Raw genomic sequence first — 15,749 nt, 5'->3', positions numbered from 1 at the left:
GCACTTTCCTCCATGGTAGTAATGTCTCAGACAGTCTACGCTTTGATCGTTCCCAGGAAGACCAGTAGTAGTTTCCGATGCACATCTGGAGGCATTCTGTAATCTGTGGACAATCAGAGTGTTGAAGAACACAGAAAATGGATCGGGATTGAGTACAACAGTCACCATGCGCACTTTCCTCTATGGGAGTAATGTCTCAAACAGTCTACGCTTTGATCGTTCCCTGGAAGACTAGTAGTAGTTTCCGATGCACATCTGGAGTCAGTCTGTAATCTGTTGACCTACAAAGTGTTGATGAAACACTGAAATTGCATCGGGAGTGAATACAACAGTCACCATCCGCACTTTCCTACATCGGAGTAATTCTCAAACATACTACGCTTTGATCGTTCCCTGGAAGACCAGTAGTAGTTTCCGTTGCAGATCTGGAGGCATTCTGTAATCTGTGGACTATCAGACTGTTGATGAAACACAGAAATTGCATCGTTATTGAATACAACAGTCAAAATTCGCACTTTCCTCAATGGGAGTAACGTCTGAAACAGTCTACGCTTTGATCGTTCCCAGGAAGACCAGTAGTAGTTTCCGATGCACATCTGGAGGCATTCTGTAATCTGTGGACTATCAGAGTGCTGATGAAACACAGAAATTGCATCGTGATTGAATATAACAGTCACCATGAGCACATTCCTCCATGGGAGTAATGTCTCAAACAGTCTAGGCTTTGATCGATTCCTGGAAAACCAGTAGTAGTTTCCGATGCATATCCGGAGACAATCTGTAATCTGTGGACTATCAGAGTGTTGACGAAACACAGAAAATGCATCGGGAATGAATACAGCAGTCACCATGCGCACTTTCCTCCATGGTAGTAATGTCTCAGACAGTCTACGCTTTGATCGTTCCCAGGAAGACCAGTAGTAGTTTCCGATGCACATCTGGAGGCATTCTGTAATCTGTGGACTATCAGAGTGTTGAAGAACACAGAAAATGGATCGGGATTGAGTACAACAGTCACCATGCGCACTTTCCTCTATGGGAGTAATGTCTCAAACAGTCTACGCTTTGATCGTTCCCTGGAAGACCAGTGTTGGTTTCCGATGCAAATCAGGAGGCATTCTGTAATCTGTGGACTATCAGAGTGTTGATGAAACACTAAAATTTCATCGGGAATGAATACAACATTCACCATGAGCACTTTCCTCCATGGGAGTAGTGTCTCAAACAGTCTACGTTTGATCGTTCCCAGGACTACCAGTAGCAGTTTCCGTTGCACATCTGGAGGCATTCTGTAATCTGTGGAGTATCAGAGTGTTGATGCAACACAGAAACTGCATCGGGATTGAATACAACAGTCACCATGCGCACTTTCCTCCATGGGAGTAATGTCTCAAAGCGTTTACGCTATGATCGCCCCCCCTTGAAGACCAGTAGTAGTTTCCGATGCACATCTGGAGGCATTCTGTAATCTGTGGACTATCAGAGTGTTGATGAAACACAGTAATTGCATCGGGATTGAATACAACAGTCACCATGCGCACTTTCCTCCATGGGAGTAGTGTCTCAAACAGACTACGCTTTGATCGTTCCCTGGATGACCAGAAGTAGTTTCCGATGCACATCTGGAGGCATTCTGTAATCTGTGGACTATCAGAGTGTTGATGAAACACAGAAAATGCATCGGGAATGAATACAGCAGTCATCATGCGCACTTTCCTCCATGGTAGTAATGTCTCAGACAGTCTACGCTTTGATCGTTCCCAGGAAGACCAGTAGTAGTTTCCGATGCACATCTGGAGGCATTCTGTAATCTGTGGACAATCAGAGTGTTGAAGAACACAGAAAATGGATCGGGATTGAGTACAACAGTCACCATGCGCACTTTCCTCTATGGGAGTAATGTCTCAAACAGTCTACGCTTTGTTCGTTCCCTGGAAGGCTAGTAGTAGTTTCCGATGCACATCTGGAGTCAGTCTGTAATCTGTTGACCTACAAAGTGTTGATGAAACACTGAAATTGCATCGGGAGTGAATACAACAGTCACCATCCGCACTTTCCTACATCGGAGTAATTGTCAAACAGGCTACGCTTTGATCGTTCCCTGGAAGACCAGTAGTAGTTTCCGTTGCACATCTGGAGGCATTCTGTAATCTGTGGACTATCAGACTGTTGATGAAACACAGAAATTGCATCGTTATTGAATACAACAGTCAAAATTCGCACTTTCCTCAATGGGAGTAACGTCTGAAACAGTCTACGCTTTGATCGTTCCCAGGAAGACCAGTAGTAGTTTCCGATGCACATCTGGAGGCATTCTGTAATCTGTGGACTATCAGAGTGCTGATGAAACACAGAAATTGCATCGTGACTGAATATAACAGTCACCATGAGCACATTCCTCCATGGGAGTAATGTCTCAAACAGTCTACGCTTTGATCGATCCCTGGGAGACCAGTAGTAGTTTCCGATGCACATCCGGAGACAATCTGTAATCTGTGGACTATCAGAGTGTTGACGAAACACAGAAAATGCATCGGGAATGAATACAGCAGTCACCATGCGCACTTTCCTCCATGGTAGTAATGTCTCAGACAGTCTACGCTTTGATCGTTCCCAGGAAGACCAGTAGTAGTTTCCGATGCACATCTGGAGGCATTCTGTAATCTGTGGACTATCAGAGTGTTGAAGAACACAGAAAATGGATCGGGATTGAGTACAACAGTCACCACGCGCACTTTCCTCTATGGGAGTAATGTCTTAAACAGTCTACGCTTTGATCGTTCCCTGGAAGACCAGTGTTAGTTTCCGATGCAAATCAGGAGGCATTCTGTAATCTGTGGACTATCAGAGTGCTGATGAAACACTAAAATTTCATCGGGAATGAATACAACATTCACCATGAGCACTTTCCTCCATGGGAGTAATGTCTCAAACAGTCTACGTTTTGATCGTTCACAGGACGACCAGTAGCAGTTTCCGTTGCACATCTGGAAGCATTCTGTAATCTGTGGAGTATCAGAGTGTTGATGCAACACAGAAATTGCATCGGGATTGAATACAACATTCACCATGCGCACTTTCCTCCATGGGAGTAATGTCTCAAAGCGTTTACGCTATGATCGCCCCCCCTTGAAGACAGGAGTAGTTTCCGATGCACATCTGGAGGCATTCTGTAATCTGTGGACTATCAGAGTGTTGATGAAACACAGTAATTGCATCGGGATTGAATACAACTGTCACCATGCGCACATTCCTCCATGGGAGTAGTGTCTCAAACAGACTACGCTTTGATCGTTCCCTGGATGACCAGAAGTAGTTTCCGATGCACATCTGGAGGCATTCTGTAATCTGTGGACTTTCAGAGTGTTGATGAAACACAGAAAATGCATCGGGAATGAATACAGCAGTCACCATGCGCACTTTCCTCCATGGTAGTAATGTCTCACACAGTCTACGCTTTGATCGTTCCCAGGAAGACCAGTAGTAGTTTCCGATGCACATCTGGAGGCATTCTGTAATCTGTGGACTATCAGAGTGTTCAAGATCGCAGAAAATGGATCGGGATTGAGTACAACAGTCACCATGCGCACTTTCCTCTATGGGAGTAATGTCTCAAACAATCTACGCTTTGATCGTTCCCTGGAAGACTAGTAGTAGTTTCCGATGCACATCTGGTGTCAGTCTGTAATCTGTTGACCTACAAAGTGTTGATGAAACACTGAAATTGCATCGGGAGTGAATACAACAGTAACCATCCGCACTTTCCTACATCGGAGTAATTCTCAAACAGGCTACGCTTTGATCGTTCCCTGGAAGACCAGTAGTAGTTCCCGTTGCACATCTGGAGGCATTCTGTAATCTGTGGACTATCAGACTGTTGATGAAACACAGAAATTGCATCGTTATTGAATACAACAGTCAAAATTCGCACTTTCCTAAATGGGAGTAACGTCTGAAGCAGTCTACGCTTTGATCGTTCCCAGGAAGACCAGTAGTAGTTTCCGATGCACATCTGGAGGCATTCTGTAATCTGTGGACTATCAGAGTGCTGATGAAACACAGAAATTGCATCGTGATTGAATATAACAGTCACCATGAGCACATTCCTCCATTGGAGTAATGTCTCAAACAGTCTACGCTTTGATCGTTCCCTGGAAGACCAGTAGTAGTTTCCGATGCACATCCGGAGACAATCTGTAATCTGTGGACTATCAGAGTGTTGATGAAACACAGTAATTGCATCGGGATTAAATACAACAGTCACCATGCGCACTTTCCTCCATTGTAGTAATGTCTCAAACAGTCTACGCTTTGATCGTTCCCTGGAAGACCATCAGTAGTTTACGATGCACATCTGGAGGCATTCTGTAATCTGTGGACTATCAGACTCTTGATGAAACACAGAAATTGCATTGGGATTGAATACAACAGGCACCATGCGCACTTTCCTCCATGGTAGTAATGTCTCAGACAGTCTACGCTTTGATCGTTCCCAGGAAGACCAGTAGTAGTTTCCGATGCACATCTGGAGGCATTCTGTAATCTGTGGACCTTCAAAGTGTTGACGAAACACAGAAATTGCCTCGGGATTCAATACAACAGTCACCATGCGCACTTTCCTCCATGGGTGTAATGTCTGAAACAGTCTACGATTTGATCGTTCCCTTGAAGACCAGTAGTAGTTACCGATGCACATCTGGAGGCATTCTGTTCTCTGTGGACTATCAGAGTGTTGATGAAACACCGAAATTGCATCGGGATAGAATACAACAGTTACCATGCGCACTTTCCTACATGGGAGTAATGTCTCTAACAGACTACGCTTTGATCGTTCCCTGGAAGACCAGTAGTAGTTTCCGATGCACATCTGGAGGCATTCAGTAATCTGTAGGCTATCAGAGTGTTGATGAAACACAGAAAATGCATCGGGATTGAATACAACAGTCTCCATGCGCACTTTCCTCCAGGGGAGGTATGTCTCAAACAGTCTACGCTTTGATCGTTCCCTGGAAGACCAGTAGTAGTTTCCGATGCACAATGGTGGCACTCTGTAATCTGTGAACTATCAGAGTGTTGATGAAACACAGAAATTGCATCGGAATTGAATACAACAGTCACCATGCGCACTTTCCTCCATGGGAGTAATGACTGAAACAGTCTACGCTTTGGTCATTCCCTGGAAGACCAGTAGTAGTTTCCGATGCACGTCTGGACGCATTCGAAAATCTGTGGCCTATCAGAGTGTTGATGAAACACAGATATTGCATCGGGATTGAATACAACAGTCACCATGCGCACTTTCCTCCATAGGAGTAATGTATCTAACAGTCTACGCTTTGATCGTTCCCTGGAAGACCAGTAGTAATTTCCGATGACCATCTGGAGGCACTCTGTAATCTGTGGACTATCAGGCTGTTGATGAAACACAGAAATTGCATCGGGATTGAATACAACAGTCACCATGCGCACTTTCCTCCATGCGATTGATGTCTCAAACAGTCTACGCTTTGATCGTTCCCTGGAAGACCAGTAGTAGTTTCCGATGCCCATCTGGAGGCACTCTGTAATCTGTGGACTATCAGACTGTTGATGTAACACAGGAATTGCATCGGGATTGAATGCAACAGTCACCATGCGCACTTTCATAGATGTGAGTAATTGTCAAACAGTCTGCGCTTTGACTGTTCCCTGGAAGTCCAGTAGTAGCCTCCGATGCACATCTGGTGGCATTCTGTAATCTGTGGACCATCAGAGTGTTGATGAAACACAGAAATTGCTTCGGGATCGAATATAACAGTCACCATCCGCACTCTTCTCCATGGGAGTAATTTCTGAAACAGTCTACGCTTTGATGGTTCCCTAAAAGACCAGTAGTAGTTTCCGATGCACTTCTGGTGGCATTCTGTCATCTGTAGACTATCAGAGCGTTGATGAAACCCAGAAATTGCATCGGGATTGAATACAACAGTCTCCATGCGCACTTTCCTCCAGGGGAGGTATGTCTCAAACAGTCTACGCTTTGATCGTTCCCTGGAAGACCAGTAGTAGTTTCCGATGCACAATGGTGGCACTCTGTAATCTGTGAACTATCAGAGTGTTGATGAAACACAGAAATTGCATCGGAATTGAATACAACAGTCACCATGCGCACTTTCCTCCATGGGAGTAATGACTGAAACAGTCTACGCTTTGGTCATTCCCTGGAAGACCAGTAGTAGTTTCCGATGCACGTCTGGACGCATTCGAAAATCTGTGGCCTATCAGAGTGTTGATGAAACACAGATATTGCATCGGGATTGAATACAACAGTCACCATGCGCACTTTCCTCCATGGGAGTAATATCTCAAACAGTCTACGCTTTGATCGTTCCCGGGAAGACTAGTAGTAATTTCCGATGCACATCTGGGGCATTCTGTAATCAGTGGTCTATCAGAGTGTTGATGAAACACAGAAATTGCATCGGGATTGAAACAACAGTCACCATGTGCACTTTTTTCCACGGGACAAATGTCTCAAAGAGTCTACGCTTTGATCGTTCCCAGGAAGACCAGTAGTAGTTTCCGATGAACATCTGGAGGCATTCTGTAATCCGTGGTCTATCAGAGTGTTGATAAAACACAGAAATTGCATAGGGATTGAATGCAACAGTCACCATGCGCACTTTCCTCCATGGGTGTAATGTCTTATACAGTCTACGATCTGATAGTTCCCTGGAAGGCCAGTAGTAGTTTCCGATGCACGTCGTGTGGCATTCAGTAATCTGTGGACTATCAGAGTGTTGATGAAACACAGAAATTGCATCGGGATTGAATACAACAGTCTCCATGCGCACTTTCCTCCACGGGAGTAATGTCTCAAACAGTCTACGTTTTGATCGTTCCATGGAAGACCAGTAGTAGTTTCCGATGCACGTCTGGTGGCATTCTGTAATCTGTGGTCTATCAGAGTGTTCATGAAACACAGAAATTGCATAGGGATTGAATGCAACAGTCACCATGCGCACTTTCCTCCATGGGAGTAATGTCTCATACAGTCTACGCTTTGATCGTTCCCTGGAAGACCAGTAGTAGTTTCCGATGCACGGTTTGTGGCATTCTGTAATCTGTGGACTATCAGAGTGTTGATGAACCACAGAAATTGCATTGGGATTGAATACAACAGTCACCATGCCCACTTTCCTACATGGGAGTAATGTCTCAAACAGTCTACGCTTTGATCGTTCCCTGGAAGACAAGTAGTAGTTTCCGATGCACATCTGGAGGCACTCTGTAATCTGTGGACTATCAGTGTTGATGAAACACAGAAATTGCATCGGGATTGAATACAACAGTCACCATGTGCACTTTCCTCCATGCGAGTAATGTCTCAAACAGTCTACGTTTCGATCGTTCCCTGGAAGACCAGTAGTAGTTTCCGATGTACATCTGTAGTCACTCTGTAATCTGTGGACTATCAGAGTGTTGATGACACACCTAAATTGCATCGGGATTGAATAAAACATTCACCATGCGCACTTTCCTCCATGGGAGTCATGTCTCAAACAGTCTACGCTTTGATCGTTCCCTGCAAGACCAGTAGTAGTTTCCGATGCACATCTGGAGGCATTCTGTAATCTGTGGACAATCAGAGTGTTGAAGAACACAGAAAATGGATCGGGATTGAGTACAACAGTCACCATGCGCACTTTCCTCTATGGGAGTAATGTCTCAAACAGTCTACGCTTTGTTCGTTCCCTGGAAGGCTAGTAGTAGTTTCCGATGCACATCTGGAGTCAGTCTGTAATCTGTTGACCTACAAAGTGTTGATGAAACACTGAAATTGCATCGGGAGTGAATACAACAGTCACCATCCGCACTTTCCTACATCGGAGTAATTGTCAAACAGGCTACGCTTTGATCGTTCCCTGGAAGACCAGTAGTAGTTTCCGTTGCACATCTGGAGGCATTCTGTAATCTGTGGACTATCAGACTGTTGATGAAACACAGAAATTGCATCGTTATTGAATACAACAGTCAAAATTCGCACTTTCCTCAATGGGAGTAACGTCTGAAACAGTCTACGCTTTGATCGTTCCCAGGAAGACCAGTAGTAGTTTCCGATGCACATCTGGAGGCATTCTGTAATCTGTGGACTATCAGAGTGCTGATGAAACACAGAAATTGCATCGTGACTGAATATAACAGTCACCATGAGCACATTCCTCCATGGGAGTAATGTCTCAAACAGTCTACGCTTTGATCGATCCCTGGGAGACCAGTAGTAGTTTCCGATGCACATCCGAAGACAATCTGTAATCTGTGGACTATCAGAGTGTTGACGAAACACAGAAAATGCATCGGGAATGAATACAGCAGTCACCATGCGCACTTTCCTCCATGGTAGTAATGTCTCAGACAGTCTACGCTTTGATCGTTCCCAGGAAGACCAGTAGTAGTTTCCGATGCACATCTGGAGGCATTCTGTAATCTGTGGACTATCAGAGTGTTGAAGAACACAGAAAATGGATCGGGATTGAGTACAACAGTCACCACGCGCACTTTCCTCTATGGGAGTAATGTCTTAAACAGTCTACGCTTTGATCGTTCCCTGGAAGACCAGTGTTAGTTTCCGATGCAAATCAGGAGGCATTCTGTAATCTGTGGACTATCAGAGTGCTGATGAAACACTAAAATTTCATCGGGAATGAATACAACATTCACCATGAGCACTTTCCTCCATGGGAGTAATGTCTCAAACAGTCTACGTTTTGATCGTTCACAGGACGACCAGTAGCAGTTTCCGTTGCACATCTGGAAGCATTCTGTAATCTGTGGAGTATCAGAGTGTTGATGCAACACAGAAATTGCATCGGGATTGAATACAACATTCACCATGCGCACTTTCCTCCATGGGAGTAATGTCTCAAAGCGTTTACGCTATGATCGCCCCCCCTTGAAGACAGGAGTAGTTTCCGATGCACATCTGGAGGCATTCTGTAATCTGTGGACTATCAGAGTGTTGATGAAACACAGTAATTGCATCGGGATTGAATACAACTGTCACCATGCGCACATTCCTCCATGGGAGTAGTGTCTCAAACAGACTACGCTTTGATCGTTCCCTGGATGACCAGAAGTAGTTTCCGATGCACATCTGGAGGCATTCTGTAATCTGTGGACTTTCAGAGTGTTGATGAAACACAGAAAATGCATCGGGAATGAATACAGCAGTCACCATGCGCACTTTCCTCCATGGTAGTAATGTCTCACACAGTCTACGCTTTGATCGTTCCCAGGAAGACCAGTAGTAGTTTCCGATGCACATCTGGAGGCATTCTGTAATCTGTGGACTATCAGAGTGTTCAAGATCGCAGAAAATGGATCGGGATTGAGTACAACAGTCACCATGCGCACTTTCCTCTATGGGAGTAATGTCTCAAACAATCTACGCTTTGATCGTTCCCTGGAAGACTAGTAGTAGTTTCCGATGCACATCTGGTGTCAGTCTGTAATCTGTTGACCTACAAAGTGTTGATGAAACACTGAAATTGCATCGGGAGTGAATACAACAGTAACCATCCGCACTTTCCTACATCGGAGTAATTCTCAAACAGGCTACGCTTTGATCGTTCCCTGGAAGACCAGTAGTAGTTCCCGTTGCACATCTGGAGGCATTCTGTAATCTGTGGACTATCAGACTGTTGATGAAACACAGAAATTGCATCGTTATTGAATACAACAGTCAAAATTCGCACTTTCCTAAATGGGAGTAACGTCTGAAGCAGTCTACGCTTTGATCGTTCCCAGGAAGACCAGTAGTAGTTTCCGATGCACATCTGGAGGCATTCTGTAATCTGTGGACTATCAGAGTGCTGATGAAACACAGAAATTGCATCGTGATTGAATATAACAGTCACCATGAGCACATTCCTCCATTGGAGTAATGTCTCAAACAGTCTACGCTTTGATCGTTCCCTGGAAGACCAGTAGTAGTTTCCGATGCACATCCGGAGACAATCTGTAATCTGTGGACTATCAGAGTGTTGATGAAACACAGTAATTGCATCGGGATTAAATACAACAGTCACCATGCGCACTTTCCTCCATTGTAGTAATGTCTCAAACAGTCTACGCTTTGATCGTTCCCTGGAAGACCATCAGTAGTTTACGATGCACATCTGGAGGCATTCTGTAATCTGTGGACTATCAGACTCTTGATGAAACACAGAAATTGCATTGGGATTGAATACAACAGGCACCATGCGCACTTTCCTCCATGGTAGTAATGTCTCAGACAGTCTACGCTTTGATCGTTCCCAGGAAGACCAGTAGTAGTTTCCGATGCACATCTGGAGGCATTCTGTAATCTGTGGACCTTCAAAGTGTTGACGAAACACAGAAATTGCCTCGGGATTCAATACAACAGTCACCATGCGCACTTTCCTCCATGGGTGTAATGTCTGAAACAGTCTACGATTTGATCGTTCCCTTGAAGACCAGTAGTAGTTACCGATGCACATCTGGAGGCATTCTGTTCTCTGTGGACTATCAGAGTGTTGATGAAACACCGAAATTGCATCGGGATAGAATACAACAGTTACCATGCGCACTTTCCTACATGGGAGTAATGTCTCTAACAGACTACGCTTTGATCGTTCCCTGGAAGACCAGTAGTAGTTTCCGATGCACATCTGGAGGCATTCAGTAATCTGTAGGCTATCAGAGTGTTGATGAAACACAGAAAATGCATCGGGATTGAATACAACAGTCTCCATGCGCACTTTCCTCCAGGGGAGGTATGTCTCAAACAGTCTACGCTTTGATCGTTCCCTGGAAGACCAGTAGTAGTTTCCGATGCACAATGGTGGCACTCTGTAATCTGTGAACTATCAGAGTGTTGATGAAACACAGAAATTGCATCGGAATTGAATACAACAGTCACCATGCGCACTTTCCTCCATGGGAGTAATGACTGAAACAGTCTACGCTTTGGTCATTCCCTGGAAGACCAGTAGTAGTTTCCGATGCACGTCTGGACGCATTCGAAAATCTGTGGCCTATCAGAGTGTTGATGAAACACAGATATTGCATCGGGATTGAATACAACAGTCACCATGCGCACTTTCCTCCATAGGAGTAATGTATCTAACAGTCTACGCTTTGATCGTTCCCTGGAAGACCAGTAGTAATTTCCGATGACCATCTGGAGGCACTCTGTAATCTGTGGACTATCAGGCTGTTGATGAAACACAGAAATTGCATCGGGATTGAATACAACAGTCACCATGCGCACTTTCCTCCATGCGATTGATGTCTCAAACAGTCTACGCTTTGATCGTTCCCTGGAAGACCAGTAGTAGTTTCCGATGCCCATCTGGAGGCACTCTGTAATCTGTGGACTATCAGACTGTTGATGTAACACAGGAATTGCATCGGGATTGAATGCAACAGTCACCATGCGCACTTTCATAGATGTGAGTAATTGTCAAACAGTCTGCGCTTTGACTGTTCCCTGGAAGTCCAGTAGTAGCCTCCGATGCACATCTGGTGGCATTCTGTAATCTGTGGACCATCAGAGTGTTGATGAAACACAGAAATTGCTTCGGGATCGAATATAACAGTCACCATCCGCACTCTTCTCCATGGGAGTAATTTCTGAAACAGTCTACGCTTTGATGGTTCCCTAAAAGACCAGTAGTAGTTTCCGATGCACTTCTGGTGGCATTCTGTCATCTGTAGACTATCAGAGCGTTGATGAAACCCAGAAATTGCATCGGGATTGAATACAACAGTCTCCATGCGCACTTTCCTCCAGGGGAGGTATGTCTCAAACAGTCTACGCTTTGATCGTTCCCTGGAAGACCAGTAGTAGTTTCCGATGCACAATGGTGGCACTCTGTAATCTGTGAACTATCAGAGTGTTGATGAAACACAGAAATTGCATCGGAATTGAATACAACAGTCACCATGCGCACTTTCCTCCATGGGAGTAATGACTGAAACAGTCTACGCTTTGGTCATTCCCTGGAAGACCAGTAGTAGTTTCCGATGCACGTCTGGACGCATTCGAAAATCTGTGGCCTATCAGAGTGTTGATGAAACACAGATATTGCATCGGGATTGAATACAACAGTCACCATGCGCACTTTCCTCCATGGGAGTAATATCTCAAACAGTCTACGCTTTGATCGTTCCCGGGAAGACTAGTAGTAATTTCCGATGCACATCTGGGGCATTCTGTAATCAGTGGTCTATCAGAGTGTTGATGAAACACAGAAATTGCATCGGGATTGAAACAACAGTCACCATGTGCACTTTTTTCCACGGGACAAATGTCTCAAAGAGTCTACGCTTTGATCGTTCCCAGGAAGACCAGTAGTAGTTTCCGATGAACATCTGGAGGCATTCTGTAATCCGTGGTCTATCAGAGTGTTGATAAAACACAGAAATTGCATAGGGATTGAATGCAACAGTCACCATGCGCACTTTCCTCCATGGGTGTAATGTCTTATACAGTCTACGATCTGATAGTTCCCTGGAAGGCCAGTAGTAGTTTCCGATGCACGTCGTGTGGCATTCAGTAATCTGTGGACTATCAGAGTGTTGATGAAACACAGAAATTGCATCGGGATTGAATACAACAGTCTCCATGCGCACTTTCCTCCACGGGAGTAATGTCTCAAACAGTCTACGTTTTGATCGTTCCATGGAAGACCAGTAGTAGTTTCCGATGCACGTCTGGTGGCATTCTGTAATCTGTGGTCTATCAGAGTGTTCATGAAACACAGAAATTGCATAGGGATTGAATGCAACAGTCACCATGCGCACTTTCCTCCATGGGAGTAATGTCTCATACAGTCTACGCTTTGATCGTTCCCTGGAAGACCAGTAGTAGTTTCCGATGCACGGTTTGTGGCATTCTGTAATCTGTGGACTATCAGAGTGTTGATGAACCACAGAAATTGCATTGGGATTGAATACAACAGTCACCATGCCCACTTTCCTACATGGGAGTAATGTCTCAAACAGTCTACGCTTTGATCGTTCCCTGGAAGACAAGTAGTAGTTTCCGATGCACATCTGGAGGCACTCTGTAATCTGTGGACTATCAGTGTTGATGAAACACAGAAATTGCATCGGGATTGAATACAACAGTCACCATGTGCACTTTCCTCCATGCGAGTAATGTCTCAAACAGTCTACGTTTCGATCGTTCCCTGGAAGACCAGTAGTAGTTTCCGATGTACATCTGTAGTCACTCTGTAATCTGTGGACTATCAGAGTGTTGATGACACACCTAAATTGCATCGGGATTGAATAAAACATTCACCATGCGCACTTTCCTCCATGGGAGTCATGTCTCAAACAGTCTACGCTTTGATCGTTCCCTGCAAGAACAGTAGTAGTTTCCGATGCACATCTGGAGACATTCTGTAATCTTTGGACTATCAGACTGTTGATGATACACAGAAATTGCATCGAGATTGAATACAACAGTCACCATGAGCACTTTCCTCCATGGGAGTAATGTCTCAAACTGTCTAGGCTTTGATCGTTCCCTGGAAGACCAGTAGTAGTTTCCGATGCACATCTGGTGGCATTCTGTAATCTGTTGACTGTCAGGGTGTTGATGAAACACAGAAATTGCATCAGGATTGAATACAACAGTCACCATGCGTACCATCCTCCATTAGAGTAATGTCACAAAGAGTTTACGCTTTGATCGTTCCCTGGAAGACCATTAGTAGTTTACGATGCACATCTGGAGGCATTTTTTAATCTGTGGACTATCAGAGTGATGATCAAACACAGAAATTGCATCGGGATTGAATGCAACAGTCACCATGCGCATTTCCGTCCATTGGAGTAATGTCTCAAACAGTCTACGCTTTGATCGTTCCCTGGAAGACCAGTAGTAGTTTCCGATGCACATCTGTAGGCCTTCTGCAATCTGTGGACTATCAGTGTGTTGATGAAACACAGAAATTGCATCGGGATTGAATACAAATTTCACCATGCGCACTTTCCTCCAGGGGAGGTATGTCTCAAACAGTCTACGCTTTGCTCGTTCCCTGGAAGACCAGTAGTAGTTTCCGATGCGCAATGGTGGCACTCTGTAATCTGTGGACTATCAGAGTGTTGATGAAACACAGAAAATGCATCGGGATTGAATACAACAGTCACCATGCTTACTTTCCTCCATGGGAGTAATGTCTGAAACAGTCTACGCTTTGATCATTCCCTGGAAGACCAGTAGTAGTTTCCGATGCACAATGGTGACACTCTGTAATCTGTGGACTATCAGAGTGTTGATGAAACACAGAAATTGCATCGGGATTGAATACAACAGTCACCATGCGCACTTTCCTACATGGGAGTAATGTCTCTAACAGTCTGCGCTTTGATCATTCCCTGGAAGACCAGTAGTAGTTTCCGATGCACAATGGTGGCACTCTGTAATCTGTGGACTATCAGAGTGTTGATGAAACACAGAAATTGCATCGGGATTGAATACAACAGTCACCATGCGCACTTTCCTACATGGGAGTAATGTCTCTAACAGTCTACGCTTTGATCGTTCCCTGGAAGACCAGTAGTAGTTTCCGATGCACATCAGGATGCATTCAGTAATCTGTAGGCTATCAGAGTGTTGATGAAACACAGAAAATGCATCGGGATTAAATTCAGCAGTCACCATGCGCACTTTACTCCATGGGAGTAATGTCTTAAAGAGTTTACGCTTTGATCGTCCCCTGGAAGACCAGTAGTAGTTTCCGATGCACATCTGGGCTCATTGCGTAATCTGTGGACTATCAGACTGTTGATGAAACACAGAAATTGCATCGGGATTGAATACAACAGTCACCATGCGCACTTTCCTCCATGCGATTAATGTCTCAAACAGTCTACGCTTTGATCGTTCCCTGGAAGACCAGTAGTAGTTTCCGATGCACATCTGGTGGCATTCTGTAATCTGTGGACTATCAGAGCGTTGATGATACTCAGAAATTGCATCGGGATTGAATACAACAGTCACCATGCGCACTTTCCTACATGGGAGTAATGACTGAAACAGTCTACGCTTTGGTCATTCCCTGGAAGATCAGTAGTAGTTTCCGATGCACGTCTGGACGCATTCGGAAATCTGTGGCCTATCAGAGTGTTGATGAAACACAGATATTGCATCGGGATTGAATACAACAGTCACCATGCGCACTTTCCTGAATGGGAATAATATCTCAAACAGTATACGCTTTGATCGTTCCCGGGAAGACTAATAGTAATTTCCGATGCACATCTGGGGCCATTCTGTAATCTGTGGTCTATCAGAGTGTTGATGAAACACAGAAATTGCATCGGGATTGAATACAACAGTCACCACGTGCACTTTCTTCCACGGGACAAATGTCTCAAACAGTCTACGCTTTGATCGTTCCCAGGAAGACCAGTAGTAGTTTCCGATGTACATCTGGAGGCATTCTGTAATCCGTGGTCTATCAGAGTGTTGATGAAACACACAAATTGCATCGGGATTGAATGCAACAGTCACCATGCGCACTTTCCTCCATGGGTGTAATGTCTTATACAGTCTGCGATCTGATCGTTCCCTGGAAGACAGTAGTAGTTTCCGATGCACGTCGTGTGGCATTCAGTAATCTGTGGACTATCAGAGTGTTGATGAAACACAGAAATTGCATCGGGATTGAATACAACAGTCTCCATGCGCACTTTCCTCCACGGGAGTAATGTCTCAAACAGTCTACGTTTTG

Source organism: Schistocerca gregaria, unplaced genomic scaffold (genome assembly GCF_023897955.1).
Source record: "Schistocerca gregaria isolate iqSchGreg1 unplaced genomic scaffold, iqSchGreg1.2 ptg000073l, whole genome shotgun sequence".
Taxonomy (NCBI): domain Eukaryota; kingdom Metazoa; phylum Arthropoda; class Insecta; order Orthoptera; family Acrididae; genus Schistocerca; species Schistocerca gregaria.
The sequence above is the reverse complement of the archived record's forward strand: the minus strand, read 5'-3'. Positions refer to the sequence as shown.